The following is a 23,838-nucleotide window of genomic DNA, read 5'->3' on the forward strand; positions in this document are numbered from 1 at the left end:
TACAGCGAAACAGTACTGTATGTAGATGACACTATATATATATATATATATATATATATATATATATATATATATATATAGTGTCATCTACATACAGTACTGTTTCGCTGTATCACAGCTCATCAATGCGGGCAGTGAATTAACGATGTTTTGACACCGTCTAAATGCCTAAGCTCGATTCGTTTACACAAAGAGCCTCGCTTAATATGCTAATGGCAGTTTGCATATCACTTCCAAATATGCTCAACCCAAGATAGGGAGCATTATAGTCATCCACATTCAATACTATTTCGCTATATTACAGCTCATCAAAGCGGCCAGTGAATTAAGGATGTTTTGACATATATATATATATATATATATATATATATATATATATATATATATAAAATTTTAGTCATTCAATAATTTTAAAAAATTTATGATATGAAACGGTCAACTTTCAAATCAAAAGATTTTTATTATTCTATGTAAGACAAAGAATACATTTGAAATATTATAACTCCTTATCCTATCGGATTTCCATGTCTATCATCTCTTCAGAAGAGAAAATATAAGCAAATAATTATAATGGTTTTACCATATTTGCTAAAGTCAGTGAGACTTGGAAAATCACAATTAAAAGATTTTTAAGTATTTAAATGTCATAGAGTAAGGGAAGTTAATGAAAAGGATATAGAAATTCACATCCAAATTGCGTGGTAAAATCCGACGTGAGTAAGGGAATGGGATTCAATATGCATTTTGAGTAATCCACATCACAATGTAACAGTCCGAAGTAGGCATTTTCCTAGATATAATCACAGGTTTCCATACCAATTGATTTGTTATTATATATATATATATATATATATATATATATATATATATATATATATATATATTATTATTATTATTATTATTATTATTATTATTATTATTAAAATTAAAGTTTCATTAAAGTCGAGTGCTTTGAGAGAAATATGAAAAGTTGCTAATTTAAGCAATACTTCTCTCCATCGGATGATTAAATACTTGCACAGCGAAAAATAATAATCTTGTTGCTACTATATTAACCGCATGAACGAGTTATAAGGAAATCGCTCGATTATTTTACTTCCTAATTTATATACGTATTTATGGTTATACGAACACAATATGTAAATTAGATGGAAAGTGCGAGCCATTCTTTCTCATGCATAACTAACTTCAAGTTTAATCATAAAATGTTATTAGAGATGCGCTTTCAGTCATAAGCGCACCAGACCAATAAAGTTGTAGTTTTAAAATTAATTGTTCCAGATTACAAGAAATGCGATTTCAAATTTTAATAAAGCGGACAAAAATAAAATGCGATTTTAAACTTAAGCGTGCCAGACCAAAGAAAGTGTAATTTCAAACGTAAGCATGCCAGATCAAAGAAAATGTGATAAAAAAATTTAACAAACAGTTAGAAAGTTACCTATTACTTTGCAGTACGGTATTCAACCGCTCGGACAGCAAGAATTATCACAAATGGAATTATGTTCTATTTTTAATGCGGAGGCAAATAAATAAAAAATATTAGTCAAAGAGTGGGCAAGTTTATTATAACTCTCTTAAAAAAGTCCAATTCGGGTTTGTATTACTCTACACATAGATTCGAAAAAGTTGTCAAATAACGAATGTATTACAAATAAATGTTATCAAAGGAAAGACAAGTTACTTTTCTACCTAACTAGATCATTTTTTTAGTGTTTTTATTTAATGTGACATGTTTATTCAACTCGAAAAACATACAGTGTTTACCGGTGTATTTGAAAATTATAAATAAAAATAAACTGCCTTCGGGACAAGATCAAAGTGTAGTATCTGTTCCGGCAGATACTGCACTTAAGATAATTTGTACCAGTCAATGGAGGGGAAACCCTCTATACTGGGACAATTATTATTTTTGGTAACCAGAGTGACCCCTTTTAGGGGAGCTGGTTTTTACCTCACATTAAAAACGGCCTTGTGCCTAATTTGCTCAGTGGGGGAGCAAATAAATACCATCTGTTCCGGCAGATGCTGCACTTAAGATGGTTTGTACCAGTCAATGGAGGGGAAACCCTCTATACTGGGACAATTATTATTTTTGGTAACCAGAGTGCCCCCTTTTTGCCTACTTTTAGGGGAGCTGGTTTTTACCTCACATTAAAAACGGCCTTGTGCCTAATTTGCTCAGTGGGGGAGCAAATAAATACCATCTGTTCCTCAGATGCTGCACTTCAATTTTTTGTTCTCTGTTAGTGAAGGAGAAATCCTTCACGACTGAGACAATTGTTTTATTTTTGTACCTTTTCTCCACGTTAAAAACGACCCTGGTGTCTAACTCTGTCCCGTGGGGAGGCATTGTAAATAGGAACTATACACAATACTGTTAAAACCCCACTGACTATATGTCAGCTCATGTCACGCGCGTTTCTAACAGTATTTTATATAGTTTTTTTTTTTAATTTTTAACTCATTTTCTCAAACTTACCGTGTTCAGCAGAGAGTCTGGCGCCATTTGCAATTTTCAAATACATCGGTAAAGATTGTATATTTTTCGAGCTGAAAAAACATCTATTAAATAAAAACATTAAAAAATTATCCAGTTAGGTAGTCTTGCATTTGATAACATTTATTTGTTATATATTTGTTTTTTTGTTTTTTTGACAACTTTTTCGAATCTATGTGTATAGTAATACAAACCCCTCAATTTTAGTTAAAGGGGTTTACAATAGTATTTTTTACGAATAAATGTTAACTATTGTATACGTATGTGGGTGTGTCACACAGATTATCAGGACATTACATTAATGATCTTCCAACTCACATCCTTACATCATTTGTAGACATTTATGCTGATGACACTACAATTTATGGTAGCACATCTAAGACAGTAAACGATCAAGTTCTCTCTGATTCTCTCTCCTCTGATCTTGAGCACGTTGTACAATGGGGAAAGGAGTGGCTGGTTACTTTTAATGCATCTAAAACCAAGCTTTTATCTTTACATCATCAACGCTCTGATCTTCATCTAGCATCAATTGAAACGAATGGCTCTCGTCTTGAGGAGGCCTCAAGTTTTGACAAGCTTCTGGGCTTGACAATTACTCCTGATCTTAAATGGAACACGTACATCAAATCTGTTGCCAGGGCCGCTGGAAAAATCGTGGGATCTTTCTATCGATCTAGTAGATATCTCACTGCTGATGCAATTCTCTATCTATATAAGAGCCAGGTACGTCCAAGGATGGAATACTGTTGCCATATCTGGGCAGGAGCAGCTAGAAAGAACTTGTCCTGCCTTGATAGAGTTCAAAATAGACTTCGTAGCCTCGTAGGAGATGTCCTTTTCTCTTCCCTGCAACCTGTATCTCACAGAAGAGATGTTGCGAGTTTGTCTCTGATGTATCGTTATTTTCATGGAAAATGTTCGACTGAGCTTCAGTCTATGGTCTCCCCTCGCCAAACTTTCACAAGAAACACTCGTCTAGCTGAAAGCACTATCAATAATTCTGAAACTGATGGTATCAAGGTTGTACTGTTTATCTTCTTATCATCGAATGTATCTTAATAATTGAGTACTTCTCCCCTCCCATGAGCTAACAAATTATCTTCACTATTATATAAAAGGAACGTTGTCTGTGTGTGTGTGTCTGTATGTCTGTGTGTGTGTACTTGTGTGTGTAAGTTCGTTCCCTATAGACTCGAAAAGAGCTGTGCCGATTTTTATGAAATTCCACACGATGGTATTTTATTTGTCTGGCAGTGTTCTTAGATAGGTTTTGTATCGGAATATCTTCGATAAGTATCGATAATCGATAATTGAAATAATCCGATGAAAGAAGGAACAGGCGATTTTGACCAACGTTAACATCTTTATACAGCCTAACATCAAAAGCGCATTTGAGAAGTTTTATTACCATACAAGCTTAAAGGCCTAATATAAAATCAGTAGTAGATTCTTTGATATGACAGTTGCGCATTCGAAATGAATGTTTCTGTTTAGAGCACAATCGATGCATAATACTTGACTTTAATACAAGCAATTATATATAAAAATAATATTATAAAATCAACAGTAAGGTATTAATTTTCGTTAAAATCGTCTGTTCCTTTTTTCATCGAATTTTATTGATTATTGATTATCGATACTTATCGAAGACATTCCTATCAAAGAACACTGCCATGCACATAAAGTAGCGTCGTGTGTTTTCGAGTCCATATATGAAGTCTCTGTAACAAGTCTGCCAAGATTTCTTGTATTCTCCACCTTTTTCGATAACCTTTGCAAATGGCGTTGCGTTATTGCAACGGCTGTTTGCCATTGATTTCTCACTAGCAGCAGCCATTGGTCTTTTCTGCAATTTAAATTTAAATTTAAATTCACTGGACAAAGCGGGAGAGGGCAGAGCGGTAGCTCTAGATATATCTAAGGCCTTTGACAGGCTATGGCATGAGGATCTCCTCAGGAAGATTAGATCATGCGGTATCATTGGTAGAATACTTAACATAATTAAATCCTTCTTAGATAAGAGAAAAATCCAGGTTGTCCTCGACGGTCGTACATCTAAACAATATGATATAAATGCAGGAGTGCCCCAGGGATCTATCCTTGGACCTCTACTGTTCTTGATATTCATAAATGACCTCCCCCGACAAAATTGCCTCTGAGATGGGTATATATGCTGATGACACCACACTCTATAGCAGGCACGACAGGAAAACAAATGAACATATATCTAAAGTAATGGCAGAAACACTAGAGGATGACCTCCAATCAGTAGTGGAATGGGGACAAAATGGATGGTCACGTTCAACGCCGCCAAGACTAAACTGGTTTCATTCAATAATTACAAGAAACCTTCTCTACCACCTATAGCAATGGCCAACGACTCTTTATCTGAGAGTACGTCTTTCAAGCTCCTTGGCCTAATGTTCACAGGAAACATGAGTTGGAACAATTACATCGAGGGCATTGCCAGGGCCGCTGCAAGGAAGGTGGGCTCTCTCTACCGTGCTAGAAAGCTACTAACACCCGAAAGTATCCTGTGTACCTCTATAAGGCAACCATTCGCCCATGTATGGAGTATTGCTGTCATATTTGGGCTGGTGCATCGGCTACTAGTCTCTCGCTCCTTGACAGGGTTCAAAAGAGAGTCGCAAATCTGATAGGCCCTAAACTGGCATCTAAGCTTCAACCTCTGTCACATCGACGAAGCGTTGCATCCCTCAGCCTGTTCTACAAGTATTTTAATGGTGAATGCTCTGATGAACTGCAAGCACTTGTGCCCCCACGACGTGAACACCCTCGACAGACACGACAGACTACAAAATCCCACCCCCACACTGTAGAGATCCCTAGATGTAAAAGATCTTTCTACTCCGGTAGTTTCTTCCCCAGAACCGCTAGACTTTGGAATTCCATTCCAGGTCCCTGCTTCCCCAACTGTACTGACATGCAGAAGTTCAAGTGCAACGTAAACCAACATCTTGCTGCCCAAATCCCTACATAGTACCCCAGTAGTTGTTTCCCCTGATAGTAGCCCCCTACACCAAAGTGGCAATGTGCCTTGTTTGGGGTGAAAATGTAATAAAAAAAAAAATGGCACCAAGTCTCACCAAGTCTCCCAGGGTACGATTTTTTGTGATGGGAAGGGTTAGGGTTAATTTGCAATTTTGCCGTTTCAGTTTTATTATTATTTAGTAGTAGTAGTAGTAGTAGTAGTAGTAGTAGTAGTAGTAGTAGCATTCTTCTTCTTTTCTTTCTTGTTCCTCTATTTTCGTCTTCCCCTCATCCCTCTGCCTTTATTTTTTTTTTCCTTTTGGAAAAAAAAAGTTCAAAACCGGTTCGAAACCTAGTAAGTGGTGCGCTTTTCTCTTTCCTGCAACCTCTTTTCCACAGAAGAGATGTTCATAGCCTGTCTCTGCTTTATCGTTATTTTCATGGCAAGTGCTCGTCTGAACACCAATCTATGCCCCCCCCGTTTTCAAATTTTCACAGAAAGCAACTTGTCTAATTGCAACCACTATCAACAATTTCCCCCGATCTCAACCTGTGCCTAAATCTAAACGTAGATTCCATGAACAAAGCTTCTTTTTTTTTCATAGAAATCCCCGCCTATGGAACTCTGTTCCTCTAGCTTGCTTTCCCAACACTACAATATGGTCGTCTTCAAGTCCAGTGTAAACAAAATTTTAGCTGAGCCGTCCTCTTAAATAATCAAAATATACCAAATTCACACTGACGATTACTATGCTGTTGTCCCGATGACTACCGTACACTTATTAACCCATATCCTCGAGTGGCTTTCGGGCCGAGATACTTCTCCCCATCTTTACCCTGCAGAAAGTTTCTTTATATTTCAATGAGCGGATCACATATGTATTATTTTGGACTATAGGACTAAACCCAGTCGCTGCTGTTTGTTTCCAGTTGTAGTTACGCCAACCTTTTCGCCAATTGAACAACTGTCGATTCATTAAGTGAGTTGGAGTTGTGGCCGATTTAAATGGCTGCTTTTATTACTAGGAGCTCCTTTACAGAGGTTCTTGGTGTCAGTTTACGGGAAGCGAAGTCTCGGAAGGTGCTGGTGGCGGTCCGTTATACCGTTTAAGCTATTATATCACTTCAGCTCTGTTTCGCCGTTTTTTGTTTTGTTTTTTTGTTTGTTTGTTTTTTTTACTGGAAAAGCCGTTTGTTGTGCCCGCCCTTGGAACACATAAACACCGGACTGTTTCACTGCTAATTAAAACTTGGTCATCTTCAACTACAATGTCAACAAATTCTACCTTGCCAAACTGTCACAAAAACACTCGACTACCTACAACCACTATATGATTTCCCCCATTTTCTATTTTGAATAATCGTTATTCATTGAACATTTGAATAGTCAAGTCGCTGCCTGATGATATCTGTTGTTTGATTGAAACAAGTGGCTGTTTGTAGCAGCGGGATGTGAGCATGTTTATATAACCATAAACAATTATTATCAGCTCTTTTTATTGAGCACTATCTAACAACCTCGTTGAATTCATTAGTCCATTACTTTTGAATAAAAAAAACCCGAGTATATATATATATATATATATATATATATATATATATATATATATATATATATATATATATATTTAAAAGTGTAACTCATGTCCAGGTAACTTATATCTAAAATTTAAAGTGTTTCGACCCAAAATTAGCCGAGGATTTTGGTAAAGTCTGCAAAGGTCAACGTTTTCAACTTTAACATCTTGGCAGCAAAATTTTCGCTCAAAAATTGATTAAAAACGTGCTGCATGTCTGAATACCCTTTATGTAAGATTTCAAATGTTTAGACCCAAACTTGGCTGAATAGTTTGCTAGAGGCCGCAAAGGTCAACTCTTTTGAACCTTGTACCCCTTGGAAGCCAAATTTTCGGCCAAAAACCGATTAAAAAGCTTTCCCTATGTCAGAATACACTTTATGTAAAATTTCAAATGTTTAGACCAAAAATTGGCTGAGTAATTTGGTAGAGACCGCAGAGGCCAAATTTTTTTAAACTTTGGCCCTACTTTTGAGCACTTAACATTTATTGTTTTGAGCTCAAATCAAATTAAAAAATTTGATCCATGTCCAAGGACCCTACATCTAAAATTACAAGTGTTTAGACGCAAAATTGACGGAGGAGTTGGTAGAGTTCTCAAAGGCCAAACCGTTGAACTATGATCTCTTCATAGCCAAATTTCTGGCTGAAAACCGATTACAAAGATTTTCCTTAATCTCGATACCTCTTATGTCAAATCTCGAGTCTGTAGACTGAAAATTGATAGAGTAGTTGGATAGGGAAAATGTACACACAGAGACACACAGACAGACAATTTCACTTTATAGATATACTAGCAGTTCCGCCCGGCTTTGCTCGGGCCTTATGTACTGTTCATAACTTTATGTGCGTATGTATATATTAAAAAGTTTGAATATGTACGGTAATGTCTTTCTATATAATAGGCTTCCTTAAATACCATAGAGAAAAGTTAGTAGAGACTGCAGATTTCAAATTTTTTTTTAAACCGTTACCCCAAATTTGACCCCTCAACATTTATTGTTTTGAGCTGAAATTAAATTAAAATGTTTGACGCATGTCCAAGTAACCTACATCTAAAATTTCAAGTACTTAGACACAAAATTGGCGGAGGAGTTTGGTAATGTCTGCAAAGGTCAACTCTGTAAACTTTGACCTCTTACCAGCCAAATCTTCGCCCAAAACTGATTTAAAAGCTTGCTGAATGTCTGAATACCCTTTATGTAAATTTTCAAATTTTTAGACCCAAAATTTGCTTAATAGTTTGCTAAAGACCGCAAAGGTAAAATCTTTTGAACTTTGACTCCTTAGAAGCCAAATTTTCAGCAAAAAAAAACGATTAAGAAGCTTGCCCTATGTTTAAATACCCTTTATGTAAAATTTCAAATGTTTAGACCAGAAATTGGCTGAGTAATTTAGTAGAGACTGCAGAGGTCAATTTTTTTTAAACTTTGACCCCAATTATGACCCCTTAAAATTTCTTGTTTTGGGCACAAATCAAATCATAAAGTTAGAGCCATGTCTAAGAAACCTATATCTAAAATTTGAAGTATTTAGACGCAAATTTGGCGGAGGAGTTTAGTAGAGTTCTCAAAGGTCAAATCGTTGAAATTTGATCCCTTAACAACCAAATTTCTGGCTGAAAACAGACTAAAAGAGTTTTCAAAGGCCCTTATGTCTGATCTTCAGTCTGTAGACCAAAAATTGACAGAGTTATTGTGTAGGGAAATCTACACACACAGACACAAACATTTTCATTTTATAGATATATAGATAATACATCATGGGATAACTTCAATTATATATAACTGTAAGAAAACCTGTAGAGAGGTAGACCCCGAAACAGTGAGTATTCTCTCCTGATTATCCGACATTATCTTGAGACTGGAATAAAATTCCCCACAAGTTAAAACATTTGATACACTTAATTATATACATGTCTGCAACGTAAAGTGTTTCTCCCAAACAACAATATCTTCGCTCGTTTCATTGCGAGTTTCTGTTATTGTTCCGGTAGCAAATATTATCATTTCTATTATTCGTGCTTTTATAGTTTCCAATCAATAATTTTATTTAACTATCAACTAATTAATTCGTTATTAATAAGGATTTGTTTCATATTTGTAATTAATAATTGTTTTATCGAAAAAAAGAAAAAAGATTATGCTAGTATTATTACCAGAGGAATTTAATTAATACTCGAATTTCAAGTTAAGTTATTGATAAGTATTAATAAGTTAAGTAATGATGTGTATTAATTTGATATGTTTTGTATGGGTATATCGATGCTTCTGTTCAGTCGAAAGAGACAATGGATACCCCTGTAAGATTAGCTGTAATTGTAAGGCAAGGGTTGTGCAACCCTCAACAACACTTCTCCTAAATCGGCACTGCTTGGGTCCAGTGGCAAGGAGAGGCGCCAGACTGACTGGAAGCAATGCCAAGATCAGCGGAGAGCACATAAAATGCCTGGCATCTTCCAAATGGTCACCCATTTTAGCACTGACCAGGTTTAACGTTGCTTAAATTCAGTGAGCTGACAGGAACCGGTGTGTCAATGTGATTATGCCGTATTATGAGCATAAAAAACAAATAAAGATTAAGAAGCACCTAATAAATAATAATTAATTCATAATTAATTAACTTAATACTATCATGTATTATTATCATGGAGATTGTTATTGATTAATGAAAAAAATGGTGTCAGATTCAAAGCTGTTTAGGCTCAGAGGATGATGAACGGAAAGTAAACATTGTAAAAAAGCGTTGCAATAAATTATTAATTGTATTAATGTTAGTATCAGCGGTTATGGGAGTGTAACCGTCGGTTATAATTTAATTAATTCTTATGAATACAAAGTGGACAAAGTTTCATACTTTTATTTAGTATGTGAACTACACGCTTAATTATGGACGAGTTCAGACACAGATTACCGCGAAACTCAAATTGTTTGTATATATTATCTTTATCTCTTCATCATCAAAAGTGTATTTTATACTCCATATTTCTAATTTGATGCTAATTTCGAGAGATATTTATTTATTAAGAAATGTTTATGTCTTGATATTCTTTGTTTCCAAAGAAAAATCAGTAGAACGTACTATATGGCTTCAGTAATAATACAGCCTATTAAAGTAGGTCTACAACTATTTTGGGCGCCAAGATCAAAGTGTAGTATCTGTTCTTCAGATGCTGCACTTAAGATAATTTGTACCAGTCAATGGAGGGGAAACCCTCTATACTGGGACAATTATTATTTTTGGTAACCAGAGTGCCCCCTTTTTGGCTACTTTTAGGGGAGCTGGTTTTTACCTCACATTAAAAACGGCCTTGTGCCTAATTTGCTCAGTGGGGGAGCAAATAAATACCATCTGTTCTTCAGATGCTGCACTTAAGATAATTTGTACCAGTCGATGGAGGGGAAACCCTCTATACTGGGACAATTATTATTTTTGGTAACCAGAGTGCCCCCTTTTTGCCTACTTTTAGGGGAGCTGGTTTTTACCTCACATACAAATCGGCCTTGTGCCTAATTTGCTCAGTGGGGGAGCAAATAAATACCATCTGTTCTTCAGATGCGACACTTCCATTTCTCGTTCTCTTTCAGTGGGGGAGAAATCCTTCACGACTGAGACAATTTTTATTTTTGTACCTTTTCCCACGTTAAAAAACGAGCCTGGTGTCTAACTCTGTCCCGTGGGTAAGCATTGTAAATAGGTACAACTATTATTTCTCTTGTTGCTATTATTGTTATTACATATGTGCTAGATTTATAGTTTGTTCAACAACACATTTGTTAGTAACGAATTCATTTATGACGGAGGGTTTACATTAGTAACTATATATTATAAGAAAGCCATATTCCTTCTCTGTTCACAGTCTACATCATATATGACATCATCTGCTATGACATCATCATATATGACATCATCATATATGACGTAATCTGCTATAACGGAATATATGACGTATGTTGTTAACAAACAGCAGGAATACGACTTTATTATAATAGATATCTACATGGCCCTTAACGAATATTATATTTGATGTAATCTATTATGACGTTATACATGACGTATATTTGGAACAAAGAGGAATACGACTTTATTATAATATATATATATATATATATATATATATATATATATATATATACCCGGCTATCACGTCATATGCAATAACGTAATACATTGTTTCAACCTGGTAAGGCCGAACATATACAGCTACTCTCTCTCTCTCTCTCTCTCCTCTCTCTTTCTCTTTCTCTCTCTCTCTCTCTCTCTCTCTCTCTCTCTCTCTATATATATATATATATATATATATATATATATATATATTTCTTGTTGATTTTTTATGATAAATACAGTTAAATAGTGGTTTCGCCTCGAAGCTTAGTTTACTTAGACGTTTGTTTGGACATATATAATTTTATTTATTTTTTTATTATTTCTTAAACAGTAATCTACTTATATGCATGTTTCAAGGTATCTACCTCTTCAGCGTAGCTTGACGGTTTCTAGATTATATATATATATATATATATATATATATATATATATATATATATATATATATATATATATATAAATTTATAATGTATATATTCAATGAAGTTATTTAAAATTGCCACAATTAAGCTCAATAAAAATGGATTTACACTTTTAGGTCACATATAACGTTATGAAACGTTCCAAATCACAGAAATATTCACCTAATTTCACATTCGTATCGTTTTATTGCTGCATCTTACACGTGTTTCATTGGATGGTATGAACATGCCAAACAAATCATCAGAAACTTACATGAATTCATCAGGAAAAGAAATACAGTTTTGTTCCTTTTTTCCACCCCCTTGGATTAAAAAGGACAAGTTATGTCAAAATGAATTGGACATTTTCAAAAATTACGGGAGGAAACATTTTTTTTTTAATCATCTAAAACTTAAAAAATTAATAAAAGTCTCACTTTTTCTAGAAAAATTGTTGATATATATCACTATGAAAAAATGCATTAATTCAAACCCACGCTTGTTTGTAAGGTGACCTAATTTTTATAACCGATCAATTCTGTTTTATTTAAGTTAAATTTGTGATCATATAATTTTGCTTATTTAAAACGTTATCATAAGTTGTATTGGATTTGCGTATCTTCTAGCTTTATTTATTGTGAATCTAATATAGCGAACATTACGTTCTTTTTATTATCTCTATTCTTTCTATCTTCTATTCTTCTCATCTCTATTCTTCTTCTCTTCTCTTCTATTCTATCTATTCTTTCTATATAAATAAAATGAACTCATTTTTCCCCTCTGATTTTGACATTAATAGGATTAAAAATCAAGATATTTCATGCAAATATAATATGCACAAACGGCAGAACAATATCTGAGGTGTGTTATAGGCTTATTATTTCTCAAATTCCTCGATAATCTTAGATTTCTATACTTTTTCTGCTGAGAAGTCACGGCCAAAATCGGTTAAGATCAATGGAAGTGGTAAAATATTTTCTCTCTAATAAATTCCTCCTCCCCCTGCCACCACTTAACACCGTTTGGGGATCGTTCACAAGGAACAGTTGAGAAGAGAACACCGGTTTGGCTTCGTAGTTCTTTCATGTGAAGTTATTTAAAATCACTAAACTAAGCTGCAGTGCTCTGTGGCGTAGTGGCTAGCGTGCTGGACAATTCACATTATATTTTCACGTTCGCGCCGACCTACCGTAGTCGTTTTTTTTTTTTTTTTTTTTTTTTCCTAAACAACTGGAATGGACTTTTCTTTGTGGCCGAACTGTTAACGTTGCAGATGTTTTTTGTTTTTTGTTTTTTCACACTTTATTTTCCTACTTTTACTCATGACTCCGGGTTTGATCCTTCCTACTTACCTACCATAACATTTTTAAACCCCCCCCCCGTCCCGGAAACAAACACTCGGGCAACGCCGGGTACCCCCGCTAGTAACTAATATTTAATAATAAGTTTAAATCGGGTTTTCTGAGTTATTTGTTATTTTCTCTTACAAACACGTAAATCTAATAATGTTATTTGCTCGCTATAGATTCAAATATGGCGCCTGTGTACGTCTTTGGTCTCATTGTGGGACAGAATTAATGTATTTTTCATAATGTTAGATTTCAATAATAAATAAGCCTTTTATTTCTTTTTTTTACTTTTATATGTTTTTTTAATGTTTTTTTAATGTTTTTTTAATGTTTTTTTTTAATGTTTTTTTAATGTTTTTCTTATAAGTTCCAAAAGTTTCCAATAAATTTTGATATTATTCATCCATTTTAATCCCGAGGAACTCATATAAGTCTCCGGTGATTTATTTGGTATGTTCAATAATATCACGCATATAAAACATTTATGCAGGTCGTAAAATTCAGGTCGAAAATGTTTAAATTATTTTCTTGAAAAACAGAAAAAAAAATGGTTAATAGGTTGTACATTCACATTGTAAAAGTCTAGACTAATTAAGCAATATAGTAGGATTTAAAACACAAACACACACACACACACACACACACACACACAAACACACACACACACACACACACGCACACACACAGCTAAACCAGATATTGTAATATGGAACAAGCCCGAAAGAACTGCGCTCATTATCGATGTCAAAATCCCAAATGATTTCGGCCTTAATAGAGCTGAACGGGAAAAGATAACAAAATATCAGGACCTAAAAAATGATCTAAAAACAACATGGTCTCTGAAAGAAATAAACATTATACCGGTTGTGATAGGAGCAATTGGCTTAATAAAAAAGAATCTTCAAAAATACTTAGAAGCAATCACTGGAAGACCAAGCTGTAACGAAATACAAATAGCAGTCATAAAGGGAACAGCATCTATTCTTAAAAGAGCTCTCGGATATAAATTTAAATCATAACAGAATCAAGTGTTCGCTCCAGGAGGAGTTAGCTCCCTTGATCTCTTAAAACTTACTGAAGTTAACTAAAATATGTACAGATATAACCAATAATGTTTGTATGAAGAAAATTATGTAACTATATATATACTAGCAGGGAGACACGACGTTGCCCGGGATTGAATGATGATCAACGAATATTTCACACTCCTATATTTTTATTGTCATCAAAATCCATGAAATCGCCTGGGAGGAAGCTTCACATGCCTCCATGCAGTAACTTAGTCCAAAATATATGCTGTTCTACATTGCACTCTATAGAACCTACTGTTTCTTTTATAAAATTATTTCATATAAACTTCTTTCCAATCAACGAAAAAAAGAACATTAAGAAATTTACGTGCAGGGTTTGAACCTACAGATCACGTCATGCAAAAAAAAAAAAAAAAAAAAAAAAAAAAAAGCCTAAATTTTCAAGTCTTATAAAATTTGTTGCGGTTAATGAAAAAAAAATTAAGACTTTACGTACGGAGTTTGACCTTGCAGAGCACGTCATGCAAGACAAATAAAAAGAAAACAAAAACTCGCTATCAACTTACTTACATTAGAATTTTCACGGCCCGTTGTTCTATTATTGTTGCTAAGCGACGAGAGGAAAAAAGTGGCTTTACCGATGAAAGATAAATTGAAATAACGGTTTCGATTATCGATTATCGGTAATTATCAAGAGTATTCTGAGACAAAACTTAACTAAGATCACTCCCAGACTAATACACTAAAGTTCTGTAAATTTTAAAGAAAATCTGTGCAGCCGTTTCGAAGTCTATAAGCAACGAATTCACACACAGAGATACAAAGTTGCATTTATATATAAGTGAAAGTGTCTGTGTATCTGTGTGTCTGTGTGTCTGTCTACATATCCCTACACAATAACTCTGTCAATTTTTAGTCTACAGACTCGAAATTTGATATACAGGTTACTGAGATTTGTGAAATCTATGTGATCTGTTTTCGGACAGAAATTTAGCGATTAAGGGGTCAAAGGTCAACGATTTGACCTTTGAGAACTCTACCAAACTCCTCCGACAATTTTGGGTCTACGCACTTGAAATTTTAGATATAGGTTCCTTGAACATGGATCTAAGTTAAAACTTGATTTGAGCCCAAAACAATAAATTTTAAGGGGTCATAATAGGGGCCAAATTTTAAAAAAATTGACCTCTTCGGTCTCTTCCAAATTACTCAGACAATTTCTGGTCTAAATATTTTAAATTTGACATAAATGGTATTCAGAGATAGGGCAAGCATTTTCATCAGTTTGGGTCGAAAATTTTTAGTTAATAATATATAAATGTATGTGTGTATGTCTGTTTGCATGTCTGCCTTACACTTTTAATAGAGGCGACGGATTTTACCAAGATCAGTCTCGTTTTAAAGTTCGATCTTTCATACGACAAATATCGAAGAATTGGCTAAAAACATTAACATATTCCCCTTCAACTAAGTACTTTTCTACAGGGGGGGTAACTTTTTTCGCCGATATTTTTTTAAGTTATCCTCTCCTTTAGATTGTCTAGCGTTAATTTTAAAAAATGTCGCTTCCGGTTTGGCGGTGGTCATAACAGCATAAACGTTAGGCTTTACCCCTTTCTTTTTCTCCTTTGCGGTACGGGTTCGAGCCTGCCTTCCTACTACCACTTTTTTTTTTGCTCAACATACACATCCAAACACCCGGGCAACGCCGGGCACCAATGCTAGTATATATATATATAAAATATATCTAATATATGTACATAATATATATCTATATATCTATAAAAGTGAAAGTGTGTGTCTGTGTGTCTGTGTGTGTACATTTCCCTACGCAATAACTCTGTCAATTTTTAGTCTACAGACTCGAGATTTTATATACAGGATACTGAGATTTGGGAAAATCGATGTCATCGGTTTTTTGGCCAGAGATTTGGCGATTAAGGGGTAAAAGTTCAACGATTTGACTTTTAAGAACTCTACCAAACTCCTCCGACAATTTTGGGTCTACACACTTGAAATTTTAGATATAGGTTTCTTGGACATGGATCTAAGTTAATAACTTGATATGAGCCCAAAACAATAAATTTTAAGGGGTCATAATAGGGGTCAAAGTTTTAAAAAATTGACCGCTTTTTTTTTTTTTGGCTCAACATACACCTCTAAATATCCGGGCAACGCCGGGCACCCATGCTAGTATAATATATATATATATATATATATATATATATATATATATATATATATATATATATATATATATATATATATATAGACAACCTGAAGCGTTGTGAAATTTCTCTGAGCCCTGGGGGAATGCAGCAGAGGATTGCAGCGAATAGAGGAATTTGAACATAAATTTTATTATAGGGATACCCTTCGTGCAAATATGAAGGCAAAGCACCATAAAAAATCCACCAAAAAATGAATACATATGCCACTGTGGTTTCAAAGAACGAAGCAAACTGTGTTATCTGTTCACTTAGAAAAGCATTTTACGGACGAGCATATTCAAGTTCACCATCTGCTGAGGAGTGTGCCGGACGTCTGCAGGATTGTAATCATGCATATGGTGTAAAAAGCTGCGGAAGATTACATGCTGAACCCTCATTCATATGTGTATGTGCATATATATATATACATATATATATATATATATATATATATATATATATATATATATATATATATATATATATATATATACATAGTCCTGGTCAAAATCATAAGACCACTTAAGAAAGTAGCGTTTATGCATAATATCGAATTTTTAATCAAACAAATGGTTGAAACCATTGCCAAAAGGGAAAATATGATGGACAAAAATACATTTTCACCTTGTCAAAAGTATAAGACCACTTTAATAAAATCGGCTAGTTTTGAAAAAATGAATACGAAAAGCTTTCTATGCTATTAAAAGCAACTTGTTAGTGGATAAAAACATCTTACTAAATTATAAATGGCAAAAGGGAAACCATTATCAAAGTTTGAGAGAAGAAGGATCTTAGAGCTTAATAGGGGTGGACTCTCCCATAGATCCATTGCAAACGAAGTGAATCGTAGCAAAACGGTAATCACAAATTTTTTAAGAAATCCAGATCAATATGGGCACAAAAAGAGTCCAGATCGACTAAAAAAAATAACCCCATCACTGGTTCGCCGTATCAGAAGTTTAAAAAGAACTCCAGTATGAGCTGAAGTCGATTGAAAAGCCAAACAGCAGCAGAATGTAGTCCTAAAACCATCAGAAGGCATCTGAAAATGAAGGATTTCAATCATTTAAAGCGACTGCAGAAACCACGTCTTCTTGAACAGTACAAAACTAACCGACTTAAATATGCCGCCAAATACCAGATTTGGGATGAAGAGAAATGGGAAAATGTAATTTTCGCCGATGAGAAAATGTTTAATCTAGATGGTCCAGATGGATTTCAACACTATTGGCATGATAAAAATTTGCCCAAAGATACTTTTTCAACTCGGCATAGTGGAGGAGGGTCTTTAATGATCTGGGGTGCTTTCTTATCAGCTGGGACCCTAAAGTTGCAAGTAGTGAAAGGCCGGCAAACATCATTGAAGTACATTTCAATGCTTGAAAATGCTTCTATCAGGACTGAAGGTCCACGTCTGTGTGGGAGAAATTGGATTTTCCAGCAAGACAACGCTGCGATGCACACTTCTCGACAAGCACGAGAATACTTTTCTTCAAATAATATAGAATTGTTAGATCATCCAACATGTTCTCCGGACCTCAATCCCATTGAAAATCTTTGGGGATGGATGGCAAAAGAAGTGTTCAAGGATGGAACCCAGTATGATTCGATAAAGGAACTTTCTGATTCAGTTTTCAGTACATGGGATAAAATTCCTTCGCAACTGATAAAAAACTTAGTCGCAAGCATGCCGAAGAGAATTTTTGAAGTAATTCGTAATAATGGAGGCTATACTAAATACTGAGACCCTTTTTAGTAATTTATAATTGCCTTTTGTTAGATACATTATCAGTGGTCTTATCATTTTGACCAGGTGAAAATGTTTGCTTTTTAAAAAATAATTATTAGATCAGGGTTAAGGTTTCGAATGAAGCAGATTTCATTTTTTTCCACCATAGTTTCCCTTTTGGCAATGGTTTCAACCATTTGTTTGATTAGAAATTCGATAATATGCATAAAAGTTTTCTTTCTTAAGTGGTCTTATGATTTTGACCAGGACTGTATATATGTGGGGGACAATTATTCGGAATCGGAAAGTGGAAAAATCGGAACTTTGGGGGGGGGGCTATCAGAATCGATATCAAACTCGGAAAAATTTGTGCCTATATTCCGATGCCAAAAACGATTTTTTAATTGCCTTTTTCATTTTATTTTGTTTCAAACAAAATCTTCCATTGTTGGTAGAAATTATAAAATAATGAATATTTATTGATTTTAAAGTTAATTCTATAGACCTCCACTCCCACCCCACAAGTGTGTTTTTATGTTTGAAAAAATATTTGCACATTTAACATGTGTTTTTACAGTTATTGGGGAAAAATAGACACTTTATACTTAAATATTAAGAGATTAATAAGGAATTAGAATCGGAAATTGTATCGTTATCAGGTATTTAGTACGGAATCGATAATTGTATCTGAAACAGGAAAAATATCGTCTTATCAATAATATATATATATATATATATATATATATATATATATATATATATATATATATATAGGGTAAGAAAATCTTTGTAAACAGTTTTCGACCAGAAATTTGGCTTTTAAGGGGTCAAAGTTCAACCATTTGACCTTTGAGAACTCTACCAAACTCCTCCGCCAATTTTGGGTCTAAACACTTGAAATTTTAGATATAGGTTCTTGGGACATGGATCTAACTTAATAACTTGATTTGAGCCCAAAACAATAAATGTAATATGGTCATAAATGGGATCCAAGGATGAAAGAAGTTGACCTCTGCGATCTATACCAAATTACTCAGACACTTTCTGGTCTAAACAGTTGATATATATATATATATATATATATATATATATATATATATATATATATATATATATATATATATATATATATATATTCATAAAATTACTTTAGTAATCTTATATTTTTATGTCTAAATTATTATTGTTATCATTTCTGGAGATTTAAAGATTTAAAGGAAAAAAATCAATTAATAGGGGATTGCATTCCGATTTCATTTCTAACTGCGCGGGTTGCCTGACTTGCTATGTGCTTTCTTACTTCCTCTCACACTTTAAATAGTTTAATCCTGGAGTTGGAAAAGGACACCTGTTTTTACCTTTGTGTGACGGGATGGATTTATATTTACACATATGCAAGCAAATACACATTGCTCTTTATTATGAAGTGAAAGACAGGTGTTGATAAAATGCGGAAGAACTTTTAGAGGAGTAGCTTTTTTCAACTATTATACATTTCGACAGACACTAATGAGTAATGATTACGTGATGTTTTATTCAAGCGATCTGTTATCATTTTTAGCGTTTAAATTTGGCTCCAAAATTTTTTTTACATAATTTAGTCATCGTCCGCGCATATTAAAAGGGATGCATGTGAATCTTTAATTTATTTAAACACGCACAAATTAGGCCTGAATTATTATGTAGCTGTTCTTAGCACGTGTTGAGGACGTAAAGGGTCGAAAATGAATAAGATGACAAGGAGGTAGAATTAACAAGATTCTGTATTTACAGAAAGTACAAAAGCAATGGGTTGTCAGATGAGAGATCACGGAGACTCTGTCTATTCCTGTTTATTGGGAAGAGTCCATGCTGTTATGTAATAGGTCGCATTACGATAACAATATATAACGTGGAACATTTGTTTCCAAATTCATTTCAGACGGCGTGAATTGTCTGACTTGCTATTTGCTTTCTCCCTTCCTGATAAAATAACAAAGGCTTTTTTTTTATAAGAATGTTTGCCACCAAAAGTTCCAGGAATAAAAAATAATTTTAAAAATGATTTTTCTTTTAATAAAAATAAAAAATAAAATAAAAATTTGTATTGCAATATTTGGTTTTCTAAAATTTTCAAATTTTAATCTTGCGAAATTAATGCTTTAAAGATGTGATCAGCTCCTTCTATAACGTTAAGTATTCTGTCTATATGTTCGTATATTTTTATACTAGCACAGATACCTGACGTTGCCCGGGATTGAATGATGATCAACGAATGTTTCACACACCCATATATTTATTGTTATCGAAATCGATGAAATCGATCATTTTTCAATCAAATCGATTGATTGCCTGCTTTTGTTGGGGATCCATCGTGACCCACCGAGAGGAAGCCTCACGTGACTCTCCACTGTGACTTTGTCAACAATACACACACACACACATATATATATATATATATATATATATATATATATATATATATATATATATATATATATATATATATATATATATATATCCTTTTCGGTTTTATTGAGCTTTTACATCTGGTTGAGATTACTTTACTTGTAAATATTAACTCTTTAATATTTATAATATATTTTAAGTTTACCATTTTGATTACCTTGGTAAACTTATTGTAATTTTTATTTTTTTATTTTATATATATATATATATATATATATATATATATATATATATATGTGTGTGTGTGTGTGCAATGTATATATATATATATATATATATATATATATACATTGCAATTTTTATAAAATTATTTTTATATAATGAATTTAAGTTTTAAATATAGAAGTCAAGTATCATGGTGCAGTTGCGCTCTAGAGAGAAACATTCATTTTGAACACGCTCCTCTCATATAAACAAACCTATTGTTCATTGTATTTGTCGGGTCTTCCGGTTTGGTAGTAAAATTTCTCAGGTGCATTTGTGATGTTAGGCTGTATAAGGCGTTAACCATGGTCAAAATCGTCTGTTCCTTCTGTCATCGGTTATTTCGATTATCGATGCTTATCGAAGACATTCCGATACAAAAACGAAAAAAGAACTCTGCCAGGCACATAAAGTATCTTTGTGTGAAATTTCATAAAAATCGGCCGACCGCTTTTCGAGTCCATAGGGAACTCACTCACACACACACACACATTAAAAGTTCATTTTATTTAATAGTAGGAATATAGGATTTAGTTATGGGACCATTCCAATTGTTGTTGTTTTTATTTCGATACAATTCCGTTCTAAATTCCTAATTACCCCACAAACCTATGTAAAAAGTGCATATATTTTCGCAAATGTAAAAAATATACTTGTGGGGGATTATCTATAGATTTTAATTTTACCAATAGATTCAAATCAATAAATATTTATCATTTCATCATTAATACGAGTCATGGGAAATTGAGTTTTAAACAAAAACAAAGAAATAAAAGCAATAAAAAGAATCGTTCTGGGCATCGGAAAATAAGCAATAAATTTCCAATTCCGATACCACCAAAAGTTCCGATTTTTTCGATTTCCGATTCTAATTCCGATTAATCGCCCCAACACTATTAGAATTCACTCCTAAACTAATTAACCAATCATTACGAATTTGGGAACATAATTACTAAGTGTACGGATGTAACAGAGCGCATGTGAAAATATCAGCAGCAGCAACCGAAGGATAGCTGGCTAGCGGAAATATTAGCAGCAGCAGCCTTGAAACACCGTATGCAAATTAAGAAGTCCACGCGAGATTGCGTCACAAAAGAAAGAAGGGAAAAATATTCCACGTGGTTGGCAGAGAAACAAAGTGCGGCCGAGTAAGATGGACGTGGGAAGGTCGAGGGCGAGAAAGCGCTGGGTGGCGCCGGCGTTGGGTGACGGCGATAGAGACGTTTAAGAAAAGCAGATGTATGTGCGAAGAGATTTTGGAAAAATAATGAAATGCATTGTTTTGGAAGAACCACGAATAAATGAGTTTCATTTGCACTTTTTAAGAAATGCCAAGTCGGATTTTTTTTTTTTTTTTTTTTTTTTGCTTGTTCCTTTGCAACGTTTTTTTTTACTGGCGTGTTTCTTCCTGGAATAATGGGAGGTTATATATACACACATCTGCGTGTGTGTGTGTATGTGTGTGTGCGTGTGTATTGTTGTGGTTCCATAAGAGTCTAGAAGAAATACACAGCTCAGTAATTACTAGAAACAAAATATGTTGAAAAGAAAACAAATACAACAAATAGTATGGTTATACGTCAGTCCAACTGCCACGTACGCATGACGTATGCATAACGTGTGTACTAATATCGAGACATATTTTCTCGGTCTTTATAATAAGTGGAAGAGTTCATTAAGTTCATTATTATTCCTAGGGTAGACACACAACAATAATATATATATATATATATATATATATATATATATATATATATATATATATATATATATATATATATATAGCTGAATGTATGTGTGTCTGTGTGTGTGTCTGGTCACGAATAGGCTCCTATATGGTTGACTATTTTTTAAAAAAAACTGATTACATATAATGATAGAATATGTATCGAGACACAGGAATGGGTATGTTTGATCTGGCAGAACAGTGGTTCATTAAAATTGTGGGGTCTGCGTTCGCGCATGGTCCACAAAGTATGGAAATAAAAAATTTAAAAATTAAAAAAAAACGTTTACAAGTTTTTTTTATATAGATGTACATGAGAATACTTTGATAAGTATGTTTTAACTTAAATAGGGATGGTATAATAAAATTGTGGGGTCTGCGTTCGCGCCTGGCCTCCATAGAATTGAAATAGGCACAAATTGTTCTTCCTGTTGTTTCCCTTCGTTTTGGCTGCATATAAATAACAATCAGCAAAATCGTTTTTATGTTCACGTCAAACCATTGGAATTCCAAAGCGGAGTGACTTTCTATCCTTGTTTGTCCACAGTCAAAGATGCTCAGCACACAATATAGAGTGCCCATGCTTTACCTTGATTACCCAGCATTAATCTGAAGTAAGAAATATAAGCACACTTCACTGGTCCGTTTCCTGTTGGATTGCAACAAATATTCCCCGCAGATATAGCAAAAAACATTTAGATTGTTTAAACAACGTCATAGGAGATGACGTAATCATGTTCAATTTTTGCTCCAAAAATCTGCAACGAAATTAAAATAATGCAGCTTAATTATTATCTGTCTGACTCATAAATGAATTTCTAGCATTAAGAGAATAAACCTTACTTTGACTCAGAAATCAATAAAAACAATCAGAAAATCAGTATGCCTATTTACTGCTCAGTGTCCACTTCTTACTAGCCATATACCTTACTGTATAACAAATTTGACTTACTTAAAGGTTTTTGATGTCATAATCAATTAACATACATCACAATAACAACCTACAATAGTAATTATGAAGCTAGAATGTATATAGAAACACGCATAATGTACTGTCGTCGTACTCACCTACGCTTCACAGTCAGATACACTATTCTAAAAACTAATGACTCTAAAGACAAGTACATAATCCACAGGTAGATTTATTTAAAGAGAAAAAAGTAAAAACTGAAAGAGAAAAATGACGGGTATGAGAAAGTAAAAGCAACAACAACAAATGAGGGTAGGAAAATGAAGGAGTTAAAGAAATCGAAAGACTGAACACCGTATTTGGCCTTCGGGACCAGATCACAGTGTAGTATCTGTTCTTCAGATGCTGCACTTCAATTTCTTGTTCTCTGTCAGTGGAGGAGAAATCTTTCACGAGTGAGACAATTTTTATTTTTGTTCCTTTTCTCCACGTTAAAAACCGACCCTGGTGTCTAACTCTGTCCTCGTGGGGAGGCATTGTAAATAGGAACATCATGTTGCATGACAAAGTAGACAAACAGACTGGCCCAAAGAAGAAATGAATAAAGCATGCTGCTGGGAATAGGCGTGGATAAAGAAAGAGGCGTGCTGTG

The 23,838-nt window shown here is 34.0% G+C and overlaps 1 protein-coding gene across 7 annotated transcripts in view; it reads left to right on the top strand.

The window, feature by feature from the left end:
- The window catches only part of LOC145256500 (soluble guanylate cyclase 88E-like), a 957,444-nt gene that overhangs the window by 608,299 nt on the left and 325,307 nt on the right, over positions 1 to 23,838 (top strand). The window lies entirely within an intron of this gene.

The sequence above is a fragment of the Euprymna scolopes genome, chromosome 32 (assembly GCF_053919585.1).
Source record: "Euprymna scolopes isolate OS-2025 chromosome 32, ASM5391958v1, whole genome shotgun sequence".
Lineage (NCBI taxonomy): Eukaryota > Metazoa > Mollusca > Cephalopoda > Sepiida > Sepiolidae > Euprymna > Euprymna scolopes.